Below are 13,439 nucleotides of genomic sequence, written 5' to 3' on the forward strand. Positions count from 1 at the left end.
AGAGGTCACGGGGCCCTTTGCAATGGGCGCAGAAGCGGCAGGAATGGCGGGGCGCGAGTGCGACATGTTGTCTCTGCAGTGGAGGACAAGGAACTAAATGCCGCGGCTTATCTGAGAAGGGAAGGGTTGACAATGACACTTTAGGCTGACTGCTGCTAACTTACAGGCTAATTTTTTATAGGTAGAAAATCTCGGCAATAAATAAAGAAATAGGTACTTCCAGGTGAATGTAAATGTCAATTAGGATTCTCCCTTCCTTTCTGATATATATTTTTATTACAGACATCGATTACAAGGCATAAATCAAAGGGGAAATTACCGTGGTAATGTAGCGAATGAATGCACGTGAGGTGTTGTCAGGTGATAATTAGGCAATTTCTGGAGTATAACACTATCACTTACCTGTTTTTTTTTGGTATATATTATTGGGTAAAAATATAGGGCATAGGGCTTATTTCAATGGATGAAATCTGTGGAAAGAGAAGGGGGAAATTTCCGTAGCGCAGCGCGGCGTAGGAGGTGAGAGGAGAGGGTAATGGAGAGCAGGTAGGGAGGGGAGTCAGGAAGGGGTTAAAATAGCTAAAATGTCAACAATGGATGGGAGTACAGATGAGATTTGGAGTGCTGACTAGTGTTGGACATTGGCAGTACTGATATATGATACAAGCCACCACTTGAGAGCCCGGGATAATTCAAAATAACACAGAATCACAAAAGTGACGCCCCGCGGTATGATCCATTGTAGCCGAGCGTCACGAAAGTGACGCCCCGCGGTTAAGGGGTTAATGGGCTCGCTACCATGTGAATCATAATTTCAGTTTAACTGTTTTATTATGTGCTGTCTCTGGGAAAGGTAACATTATTTCTCTTGCAAATTGGACTTCAAAGAGATTGTGGGTACTGGGAGTGTGGATGCTTGGTATTCCTTTATGCCCTTCACAATGACCGACTCTATGTAGGATCCCTATTGTCCTTTATACAGTGTACAGATGTCGTGTATGGGTAATATTTGTTTTATAAAACATATTGTACTAGGAGGACACCGTTTTTCTGACCTTTTTTCTTTGGTTGCTTCTTGTTTCCATATTCAGTCCTTCAGTAATATGGTGTTTTCTGTACTTGTATTCCCTGTACCTTCAAGCGACGATATTCATGGTAATCAAAACCCTCGTAGTGATTGTGTTAGAAGCAGTCTCCATCAGAATCGGGTTAGTAACACTAGTCAATCCATACACTCACCTCTGTTTCTTCTGCCCATATTCTTAATGTATTTAGTAATGGTTAGTTTCATTCCTTCATGCATATTAGTACAGTTGTATTGAACTGGCATAGTCAACATTCATGGTGCCATTCCTTTCCCTGTAAAACTACAGCCCGTTTTCCCGCCGGTTAAGGAAGCTCCCTAACACCTCATCTAAGCGATTTATTTTGCATATTACTCTGTAATATCATCTTGTAGGTCATTTACATCACTTAAAATTACACGGCATTCATCATAAATAGCGTAGGAACTCATATCAACTAGCCATATCCCAAATTACATCGCTAAGACAGAGGTGTTAGGGAGCTTCCTTAACCAACAAAAATACGGGCCTATGGCTGACAGGGGCCTTGTGAGAAGAGTGATGAGAGACTAACAAAGAAATAAGAAAATTAGAGGCAATGACAGAACAGGGATACCAAAGAGGAGATGGAATGATGGTGTGAAAGAGGCAGGGGCTTCGAAGTACAGTCTCTCGCATATCTAGGTGGAGGCGAGGCGGGTATGGAGAGAAACGGGGTGGAATTGACTGATATCTGGGGAGCAGAGAGATAGAGTTGGGAGTCGCGGTCAACGATCTGTAGCCAGAGCGAGAGATGAAGTGACCAGAAAAAACGGTATAACAATCAACGGTGTCTAATTAGAAATTTAAAGTTTATGTATGGTCGAGGAATAAACATGAAAAAACAAGAAGCCGGACACAGCAAACCCGTTCCCGGCAGTCATTTTAGTGCTGACGTATAAACACAACAGGAAATCTAGTCAAAAATGTCTCGCATAAATTTGGAGTATATCGGGTTGAAATGGATGATTTTATGCCCACTAGATATTTTAGGCCCGACACACCTCACACTGACTTCCCTACCGATAACTGAGGGGATGACCCCCCTGATGTAACGAGGTATGTTACAGGATGCAGATTTGAAGATGCATCTTTAAGTTTTTGTTTCTTGTCGGTATGACGAATTTGAAAGAAGCTATGTCGAAAAGACGAAATATACATTTTACATTTGGGTACCTACAGCCTGGGCCTTGGCCCATTTTGGCACAAAATTTATTCAGGTGGTAAGAAGGTCATAGCCAATCATCCCTGTAACTTTAGCCAAAATCGCACCGGTAGGTTTCGCGTAAAATTGTTAATAGACAGACAGAAAAACAAACATACAAACAGGCAGACAAACCGAGTGAAATCATTAATTGTCCCCGAGCCCCTCCGGGGCGGGGACGGGTAATTAAGGCAGATATGATTCCCCACTGCAGACTGGATTATTGTGTATATATTTGGGAATATGTTAACGATGAACTAACTAGGTTCGTTACTAACTTAACAGGTTCGCTTCCAGTCTGTTATATTTATACTCATTGCATACATAGCCAGTTACACGACAACATACATATTACACCAGTAATTTTGGCGATGTAGTGTAAAGTCAATAATGCAGCTAACTGTTATTTCAGCGTGTGTGTGTGTGTGTGTGTGTGTGTGTGTGTGTGTGTGTGTGTGTGTGTGTGAGAGAGAGAGAGAGAGAGAGAGAGAGAGAGAGTAATGCTGCAACTGTAAAAAATCACAAGACGAAGTATTAACACACCTCTTTAAGGGCATGGCAGGCCCTACCTTGTCTTCGTAAGGTTTCCAAACAGCAGAAACTTCCATCAATCGGATACCTTCCCTACTGAGTGTCTTCTCGATCATCTCACTTTTATACATCAGCGCCAGGCACAGAGCGACGACGCAGAACATGCTCTGCTCTGTCGCATTTTGCTTGGCTTGACATTTTGTTTTCCGGGATGAATAAACAACATGACGAGAACAAAAACAGCAAACTTACCTTAGAAATAACAGTAAATGCCTCCCAAGAGAACTGATCATTGTTGTTATTATTCTTTCTTTAGTGTATCGAGTCTGGAAAATAAATAGTGAGGTATTTGGAGGAATATTTTAGACCATATATCCATAGTCAGTCTCACGTTTGATGCCATATAAATGTAAATGAACATAGTCTCATTTGTCCATCTAGTTATGTTTGCTCCATAATTATGTGAACAGTAGAGATTAATACATTATTTTTTTGGTTAATTCACACAAAATATTTATGTAAAACACACAACGGGACATGTCATTTATAATTCACGTTAAACTCTACAAGGAAAACAGAGCTACCAACAGGTAGCAATGCCCTCACGCAGCTGGAATATGTGTGTGTGTGTGTTTGAGAGAGGAATGTTAATTTCTTACTTCATATTCAAGACTTAAACAAAGTATTTCATAACAAATCAAGATCATGTAAAGAAATACTCTTCTAACATGTCGGTCTGACACTAAGGAATCAGTAATAGTTTGGGAGGTCGTGACATCAAGGTTTTCGTGCAAAACCAAATAATTGGCCAATCCATTATCAAGTCGTCCACTGTGACCCTATGTGATATAGGCTGAATGCCAATGATTTTGTGATTTAATAATACATTCAAAGCAGAAAAAAAAAAAAAAAAAAGATACAGAACGCTGTACATTTTTCTCCAGTATCAAATTTCGTTACTGTTACCGAAAAAGTCCGACATAAAACAACAGTAGTAGAACGATGAAACGTAATTATGAACAATTTTCTTCCAGCCCAAATATAGCTTTTTGTTATACCACGAGCTACTTCTGGCCACTTCAGTCTGTAGATAGTAGAAATCTGGTAAGCACGCTTAATAATACACACAATTACACTACGCAGCAAACAGTAAGGTACAGTCCATGACAGGAACGCATTGTACTTTCGCGTTTTTCATCTCGAGGAAATCTTTGCTGAAGTCGCTTTGATAAGATTTACTGTACTCTCTCCCTTTGCCCTGCTACCATCTTAGTCAGTTCTACCTACTTCTGCATTTCCAATGTATCCTTAAAAACTGCCCAGTTACATGTTTTGCACCTCTGTTAAATCAGATCGCCCACCATCTACACACTGTGTATAATGCTGTCTTCAGGTGACATTACACTGACTGACAACCCAAATGGTTTCGTGTAGTCCAAACAACCGCATTAAGGCCTGGCGGTCTACTGGTGAAAGTACTATGATCGGATGTGGCCTGTAAGACAACCGAGGAGTGTTTCGGGTTTACGGGAAGGCGGTGGCCGAGACGGTAGAGAAGTGGCCTGCAGTCCTAGTGGACCCAAGTTCGAATCCCAGTTTCACTAATGTTCAGTGATAGCTCTTCAGGACTTTGACTTTCAACAGCTGAGTGCTCCACTCTGGCTTCACACTTATTAACACTAATGTAAATGTGTGTGACTACCATTCGGTCTTTTTAATGTGGTTGTTCGCTTCAGCATTAGCAATCCTCCAAGTATTTACCAGAGCAATTGATTTAGTTCTATGACTTCCTTTCATTTTTCTACGCGACCCTTCTTTTTATGAAACAATAAAAACTTGGGAATTCTTCCTGGTCCGTTAGCAACAATGTTTCCATTCTCTGTAGTCGAACTAACATGCTTTGGGGTCACACTTTTTGCCAGTGGAAGTCATCTAAATTAATTTTAACTGCGTTGCAAGAGGATGGATTTATTGAGTTTAATTAATCCACTCATCTATACCAATTGAACGATGCTTAGAATCGTTTATGTGGATAATACGATAATTATCTGCCATAACAAGGCTGGCACCTGTTGTTACATCAAATCTGAATTTGCAGTTGACACTTTTTTGAACTTCCTTGCAGCTTATTTTGATTATTCACTGTATAAACTAAATTACCTCAATAATACCATTTTTTTTTTTTTTATGCAAGAAAGAGGGAACCAAAGGCCAGGAGCCCACAAACCGTTCCTCCCAAGAAAAAACAAAAACAATACAAAAGAGAACTAAATTCAAGATCCGTTCATTTCGAGATGCCTGGACACACTGCTTATGAAAAACTGGAGATCATAGGAAATAGGAAATACAGACAGAGGGAGACAGTTCCAGAGTTGACCTGCTGCATAAATGAAGGACTGGGAGGAACGGTTAACTCTTGCATTAGAGAGTTGGACAGAAAAGGGATAAGAGTTTGTTGCTAGACGGGAGCTACGCACCAGTCGTAGTGGTGGAGGGATGCAAGCAGACAGTTCAAAGGAGCAGTGACCATGGAAGTAACGATAGAAAGGAGATAAATATGCATCAGTGTGGCGATGAGACAGAGGTTAAAGGGAGCCAGCGAGAGGAGAGTTAATGAGATGGAAAGCCTTTGATTCTACGCCATTGAGAAGAGCTGTATGTGGGGAGCCTCCCCACACATGAGAGTCGTACTCTAAACAGGGGCGAATAAAACCCGTGTATAAAGTCAACAACTGTGCTGGGGTAAAGAAGGTATGGAGTCGGCTTAGCACACCTAATCTCTTGAAAGCAGATTTTACAAGAGTTGCATGATGATCTTTCCAAGACAAGTCCCGAGTGAATGAAATCCCAAGCATGTTCAAGGATGATGCAAGATAGAGAAGAACAATGGCCGTCTACAACAATGGCTATAGAACGACAAGAAAGGAAGCTAGAGACAAAGGGACAGATAGAAGGATAGAAACAGTAAGAGGGTAGTTTGGAAATTAAAGATTTATGCCAGACTTGATCGAAAACCTTTGAGATGTCAAGTGCAATGGCAAAGCTTTTGCCAAAGTCCAGAAAGGAGGATGACCAGGAGTCTGAAAGGTAGATGAGAAGATCGCCAGTGGAGCGTCCCTGACGGAACCCATACTGACGATCAGAAAGAAGGCTGTGGTAGAAGAGATGCTTTAAAATTTTTCTGTTAAGAGCTAACTCGAAAACTTCTGAGACACAGGATGTTAAAGCAACTGGACGATAGCTAGAGGATTGGGAATGGTCACCCGTCGTTGGGACTGGCTGAATGAGGGCAAACTTCAAGCAAGAGGGAAAGGTACAAGTTGTCAGACAAAGGCGAAAGAGTTTAATTAGGCAGGGTGTAAACACTGAAGCACAGTTCTTGAGGACAACAGGAGGGACTCCATCAGGCCCACATGCCTTGTTAGTATTGAGGCCAGGGATGGCAGAAAATACATCAGCTGGAGAAATTTTGATGTCAGCCATGAGGAAGTCTGAGGGGGGGAAGTGGTGGAGGAACAGCACCGGAATAGTCTAAGGTGGAATTGGAGGAGAAAGTCTGAGTGAAGAGATCTGCTTTATCTGTAAAGGAAATAGCTACAGAGCCATCAGAATAGAAAAGAGGAGGGAAGGATGATGATATAAAGTTGTTAGAAAGGTTTTTGGCAAGGTGCCAGAAGGAGCAGGAAGAATTTGCTCCCCCAATGCTTCTTCAGAACTCAGTGTATCTGACTCCTTATCCACACAGTTGACAAACCTTAAACTTACCCTTAGCATTGAAATTACCGATTTGGGTGATTTTAACGTACATAATATAGAATTGTTATTGCATTCTGCCAGGACTGACGATACTGGTCTAGAATGCAAGCTGGTCGCAGAATCGTTTAATCTCACACAGTTGGTATAGCAGCCAACCTGAATACAAGATAATTCTGACTGTAATGCTTATGTCTTGAATCTATTCCTGACAGAAAATCCAGATCAATACAGGATACTACTGTCACCACTTGGATGCTCTGACCACAATCTCATCAAGGCCTTATTAGTCAGCTCCTCCAAACCTCCCTTTTCTGAACCAGTCAGGGTGACCCAATGCCACTTTGATAGGGCAGACCGAGATGGATTCAGAAATGATCTTGCTGACATTCCATGGCAGTCTTTCTTCTCTACTGACATCAAATCTACCAGGCCCACATTAATGGCAATACAAGCTGATATGGAATTGTTCATACCAAGTTAACAGTTCAATAACAGATCGGACTCCCCAAAATGGTTTGATAGCAATTGTGCCACAGCAATGGCCCAAAGAATCATTAGCATATAACTCTTGCTTAATATAAATAACATCTGAATTACTCAGTCAATTTAAAATTGCTAGGAACCATGCAAAAGCAATAATACATCGCTAAATCAAACTTTCTTCAGAACGAAGCATCCAAACTGCTAAACAATCCCAGTGACAAGGAAATATTCTGGTCAACTATCAGTTCTTTCAATAGTAACATTAACAAGTCATCACCCATTCCTCCACTAAAATCTTGAGACGGTAACATTATAAATGACCCACGCGGTAAAGTGAATATCTTTGCCAGTACATTTGCCAAAAACTTTACAGTAGAGAAAATCAACCAGAAAGTCCCAGTACATGAAGATGACTTTACCGAAATTGCTCCACTTAAAACAGAGACTAGATACGTAAAATCCATCCTAGACAATTTACCGACAAACAAAGCTCCAGGTCCAGATGGAATCCCTTCATATGTTTTGAAAAGTGCTCCCCAGAACTTGCTTCTGTTCTAACTAAATTACTGAGACTATGCATACGTACTTCTTCATTCTTCATGGAAAAAAGCCAATATCCACCCAATTTCGAAGATAGGAAGTTCCCCTGAACTCTCTGATTACAGACTAATAGCTGTCACATCTTCTCATGGTAAAGTATTAGAAACTGTAATGAATAAGCACATAGTTCAATATCTTTAACCCAACAGCTTCATTTGTGATACACAGTATGGTTATCGCCATGAAAGATACATTGATATACTCAATCTCTTGATTCTCACCATCCATCAGTCAATTGTCCAACATGGAGAAACTCATGCAGTAGCCCTTTATATTTCTAAAGCTTTTGATAAAGTGTGGCACCGTTCCCTGCTATCCAAACTCCCTTGCTATGAAGTAAAGTCTTTTGTTCCTCTGATTTCCTCTTATCTCAGTGACAGAAATATAGGAGTAAAAGTAGATTATGTACTGTATATTCCAATTTCAACTCAGTTAACCCTGGCGTGCACAAGGATCAGTTCTGGCTCCAACCCTATTCCTAACTCATATTAACTATCTCTTATCTGTTATCCAGAATCCCATCCATTCATATGCAGATGACTCAACACTTCACAGTTCAATCACACTTAAACACCCATTCACAAAGTTTAATATCTCTAACTCACAACTCGATACAGCCCTCTCCATAAATCAAGACTTATCTAGTATCACTGAATGGGGACAAAATAACCTTGTCTCATTTAATGCTAGTAAAACCAATAATATACAGTATACTAATACACAGTTATTGCCAGATTCCTATATTACCTTCAGTGCTACTAATATTCCTATCTCCAAAGTATTGAAATTCTCTGTGTGTCGCTTAACAATGCACTCAGCTGGACCTTTCATGTCAGATCACTTGCTATAACTGCCTCCAAAGTTAATGTACAGAATTAATAACTTCTTTACTGACAGGCAGTTAAATATAGTTTATATAAGTCATGTGCACTCTCAGCTGGAATATTGCTCACTCATGTGGAATGGAAGTCGAGAGGTTGCGCTAAAACAACTAGACAAAACTTAGACTGAAGCTCTTAGAACTATTAATAACCTAGCTATGACAAATAAACTACCTCCTCTACAGGTAAGAAGGAATGTTGCCTCCCTTGCATTATTTTACAAATACTTTCATGGCAAATGCTTATACGAAGTTGGATCCATTGTGCCACCTTTCCTTGCCTTTCCCTGTGCTACACGGGCATCCGGTAGCACTCATAACTGGACTGTCACATTGCCATATTGCAGAACATCCGCCTGTCAGATATCTTTTATTCCCCGTACTGCATCTCTTTGGAACTCGCATCCCCAGATATGTTTCCTTCCAAACCTCAACCAATACCTGTTCAAGTCCAACTCTTACAGATTATTTATGATTGGAAGACACCAGTAATCTGATGTATGGATTATTTTTTAATTCACTTTTTCTTTCCTCTCCAGTTATTTTTAAACAATCCACATATGTCTGAACTTTTTTGTTTGTAAGAGGTTCTAAACAGGAAAGTGTGTGCCTCTGGTACAAATTCATAAACCCGGCGTATTGCATCTTTTACCACCTCATAATCAGCATACTAGTCAGCTGATAAAGCAATATAGGCCTCCTGTGCACGAACTGCCACCTCAAACATTTGGAAATATTTAGTGACACCTTACGCCTACAGGAAAGACTAAATGTTCTCGGCAGCATCAAAAGAGTTCCTTAAAGAGGCACCACAAGGACTAGGTGAACCGCCAAGCTGCCTCAGTCTGCGCTCATGAATTAGTTCACGTTGTTTCTCTCGTGCTTGAAGTTGTCTCATTTGCAACTGAATTTTAGCTATTTCAAGTTGTTCACTGACATTAGTATTTAGGGCATTAACATCTATTTCTGAGTAGTATGACTGTGAATATGTGGCCGTTGGTACAGAAGAAAAACTTAGGATTCTGAACATTATCAACACTGTGAACAGATGGCTCATGTTCCCTGAGATCATGACCAGTTGTAGTTTTATCAGTTTCAACATCTTCACTCACTCTAAACACTGAGTCATGAATCAAACTAATTAAATTAAGCTTATTATTACTGAGAAGTTTCACTCTTAAGACTTGAGCTGTCGGCTTAAGGTCAAATTTAGCAAGATTTTCTGCTTATACTGTCTAGGGTCAGTTTGCAAACATGCTCTAACATCACCAATATTCGTCAGTATCATGATAGATAATTATGTAAATAGGTTCGGATCAAAATCATTAGGCTATCCTGGCAGAGATCACCATTTTAATTCTGTTAGGAACTGTACCCTTACATAAAGGCGTCCTCCTCCAACACCTTCATTTACCTTAAAGAGACCATTCAACTCGAGAAGTTGGACATAGCCCTCACTAACTTGTCTGGTAGGAAGTTACTTCTAAATTGACTGTAATCGTCTGGCAGGTGTAAGATAAACAAAATATGGCCATATGCAGGGTATTGTGGAAGATGGGCATAGCTTTGGGAAATAATGTATGAAGTAATTCTAAATAAAACATTGGCAACACTACAGTTTTATAACTCTCCACCTGACAAAGCACATACCCCTCACCTCCCTGCACACCTAACCAAGCACATAATGGCCCTCACCCCCCCCCCAATCTTTTAAAGGTGGGAGCAAGGAGATCGCCTTGAGAACCCATAAAATGGGCCCTTCAGATTCCTTGTGCGGGTTGAATTGAAATCTATGAAAAATTATTTTTGCTACTTTTTCAAAAAAAAAAAAAAAAATTAAGACACAGTATTCTACCTATCAAAAGGTACCAGTTCACTATAAGACACATAACCATTTGAAATATCATGACTCTATAATGAATACTTTCTGAGTTCTGGCCTGGAAACAAAATCTCAACACCCAGGCAGCCGCCCTGCCACCCAGCAGTTATTGATCCCAGTGATAACAACATACTCCTCAGACTCTGTCAGGTGGAGGGTATAAATGTTGATCTACATGGCATCAATTCTCAGTCATTACCGAGCTACATTTCCTGAAGACCTTTACCAAGCTATGGTTACTGAAAACCTTATGAGGAAGACCTTATGGAACACCAATTTCCCCAATTATTTCATCTAATCACAAGCGAAGGTGTGACGTTGCCGAATCATTCACACTGAACTCACTCCAATATTACCAATAGGACTGAATGAATGAGTGCTGCCATAGGGAAAAAATAAATGCGGCCACGGTGGGGTTATGTTTGGTGGGGTGAGTGAGTAGGTGCATGAGTGGGTAGGTAGATACGTGGCTCCCCAGATAACAAGGCAGGAGATGGACTTATAACGTTAGTAATCATATAATATGTCTCTCTTACCTGGATTTTAGTATATCGTTAAGAAGACGATGGACAAATATTTGAATATATGGTACACTTGGGTCATTTTACAGAATCCTGCTAAAACTTCAAAATAATTTCTTCACATAGAAGTGAAGGTGCGTCTATGCACATAATAATAAACCTAATATGATAAATGAAACTATTATTACACGAGAGAGAGAGAGAGAGAGAGAGAGAGAGAGAGAGAGAGAGAGAGAGAGAGAGAGAGAGAAGCTTTAGATCTCCAATTCATGCACTTTGCAAATAAGTGCTTTGGTGGGGATATGGAGAGTGTTTCTGTGTGTGTGTGGTGGTGGTGGTGGGGGGGGGGGTGGACATGTTCGATTAACCTGCCCTTTAGCGGCACACTATTGGTATTCTTCCTGTTTCTTTATTAGCATTCACGGTTGTGTCCGTCCCTGTGGCGCAGGGGACAAAATCTAGCAGCATGATGGGATGGTACCACCACTCTGCGAGCAGGTTATGTTAGGAAGAATTCTGCCATCTTATTCCCTGCGTGCCATAAAAGGCGACTAAAAGGGACGAGCTGAAGGGACTAAGTACCCCCTCCTCTGTATTTTTAGTTCCTACAGTGAGGCAGGGCATAGAAAGAGAAGGGGGATTGAGTTATCCCCGTACCCCGAAGACTGGGTCTATGAATGTGCGTTGATGCTGTACACTTCAGGTTAAAAAGGGAGGAGATTGGGAGAATGTTTGTGAGAAGAAAGTTGGATGTGTTAGCTTTGAGTGAAACAAAGATGAAAGAGAACGGTGAATCTACTGCACTGTAAGTTTGGAAGTGTGACTGGAAGGATGTCCGGTGTTGACAGAGGAAGAGTGAGAGAAGGAGTGGCCTTGATGGTGAGCCCAGAAGTGCAGCAGTGTGTAACTGAATGGAAGGTGTCATCGAGACTGATGTGGGTGTAAGCGAAATTTGGACGTGAGCTGTGGGGTTTTGTGAGTGCATATGGGCCTGGTAGGGAAAGGGATGAAGAAGTGTAGGAGTTATTCTGGAATGATGAATGTTTGCAGAGTTTTGGAGCAACTGTGAATGTGGTAATGATGGGAGATCTGAATGCTAGAGTGGGAAATGTAGCAGTTGAAGGTTTCGTTGATATGCATGGTGTGCCTGAAAAAAATTTATAATGGGGAAAGTATGATACGGATGTCTTGAGATGGCGATTGGAAATACCTTGTTTGGGATGAAAGATACAAGTATACATGGGTACGACAGGAAGGTGGAAGAGTTGCTGATAGAGCACTGATGAACTATGTGGTTATCTCAAGGAATGTAGGAGAAAAATTCCTAGATATGAATGTTTTGAGACAGGAGGGTGGAGGTATGTTTGACCAGTACCTGGTGGAGGGAAAGATGAGGGTAGGTATGAGGTGGGTGAGATCAAGGAGACTTAGGTGTGATAGGGAGGTTTTGAAAATCAGTGAGCTGGATAAAAGAGAGAAAATGATATAGTATCAGGAAAAGTTGAAAGATGAGTGGAATGCAGTGAAAGATCAGGAAAATGGCGGTGTGGAGAAAGAATGGCAGTAGTTTAAGTGTGCTGTATTGGGGTTTGCGGAAGAGGTGTGTGATGTGAGACGAGTAGGTAGTGGTGTAAGAAAGGGAAGTGGATAATGGTGTGAGGAAGTAAGTATGGCTGTAGCTGAGAAGAGATGTGCATATGATGTGTGGCTGTAGAGGGATGATGAGGTGTCATATGAGAGAGATAAGGAAAAGAGGAATAGCATGAGAAGCGGTGTGGACGATGCTAAAGCGGCAGGAGGTGAGAAGTGGGGTAGGCGGTTGACAGATTTTTTATTAGAAAAAGAAAATGTTTTAGAAGGAGGTGAAGAGAGTGCGAAGGGGATTGGGAAGGGAACGTGAGTTAAAGGAGAGGATGGAAAGATGTTAATTGAGATGGATGCGGTAAGGAAGTGATGGGCAGAGTATTTTGAAAGATTGTTAAATGTAGAGGAGGAAACGGAGGCTGAGACTGTGGCAGATGGAAGGGTGCAAGGAATATATGTGTTGGGAGAGCTGAATGATTCTTAGATCACGACTGAGGAAATGCAGGAGGCAGTCAAGGAGATGAAAGCAGGAAAAGCTGCAGATGTCGATGGGTGTGCTATGGAATGTTGGAAAGGTGGTGCAGCTACTATTATTGAGTAGTTAATAAGATTGCAGAATGTGTGTTTTGTGAGCATATGGTGCCAATTGACTGGGCAAGTGCATGTGTGGTTCCGCTGTATAAAGGTAAGGGTGATAAGTATGAATGTACCAGTTTTAGGGTAAAAGTCTGTTGAGCTTTGTACGTAAGGTGTAGGGTAGAGTGCTGATTAAGAGAGTTAGAGAGGGCTTTAGGAGAGGGAGGGAAGGCATGGGTCAGGTGTTTGCTGTGAGACAGGTGTGTGGAAAGTATTTGGCGAAAGGTAAGGATGTGTTTTGGGCGTACATGGATTTAGAG

Source organism: Coenobita brevimanus, chromosome 33 (assembly GCF_032717465.1).
Source record: "Coenobita brevimanus isolate Jiangsu-jjx chromosome 33, ASM3271746v2, whole genome shotgun sequence".
Taxonomy (NCBI): Eukaryota; Metazoa; Arthropoda; class Malacostraca; order Decapoda; family Coenobitidae; genus Coenobita; species Coenobita brevimanus.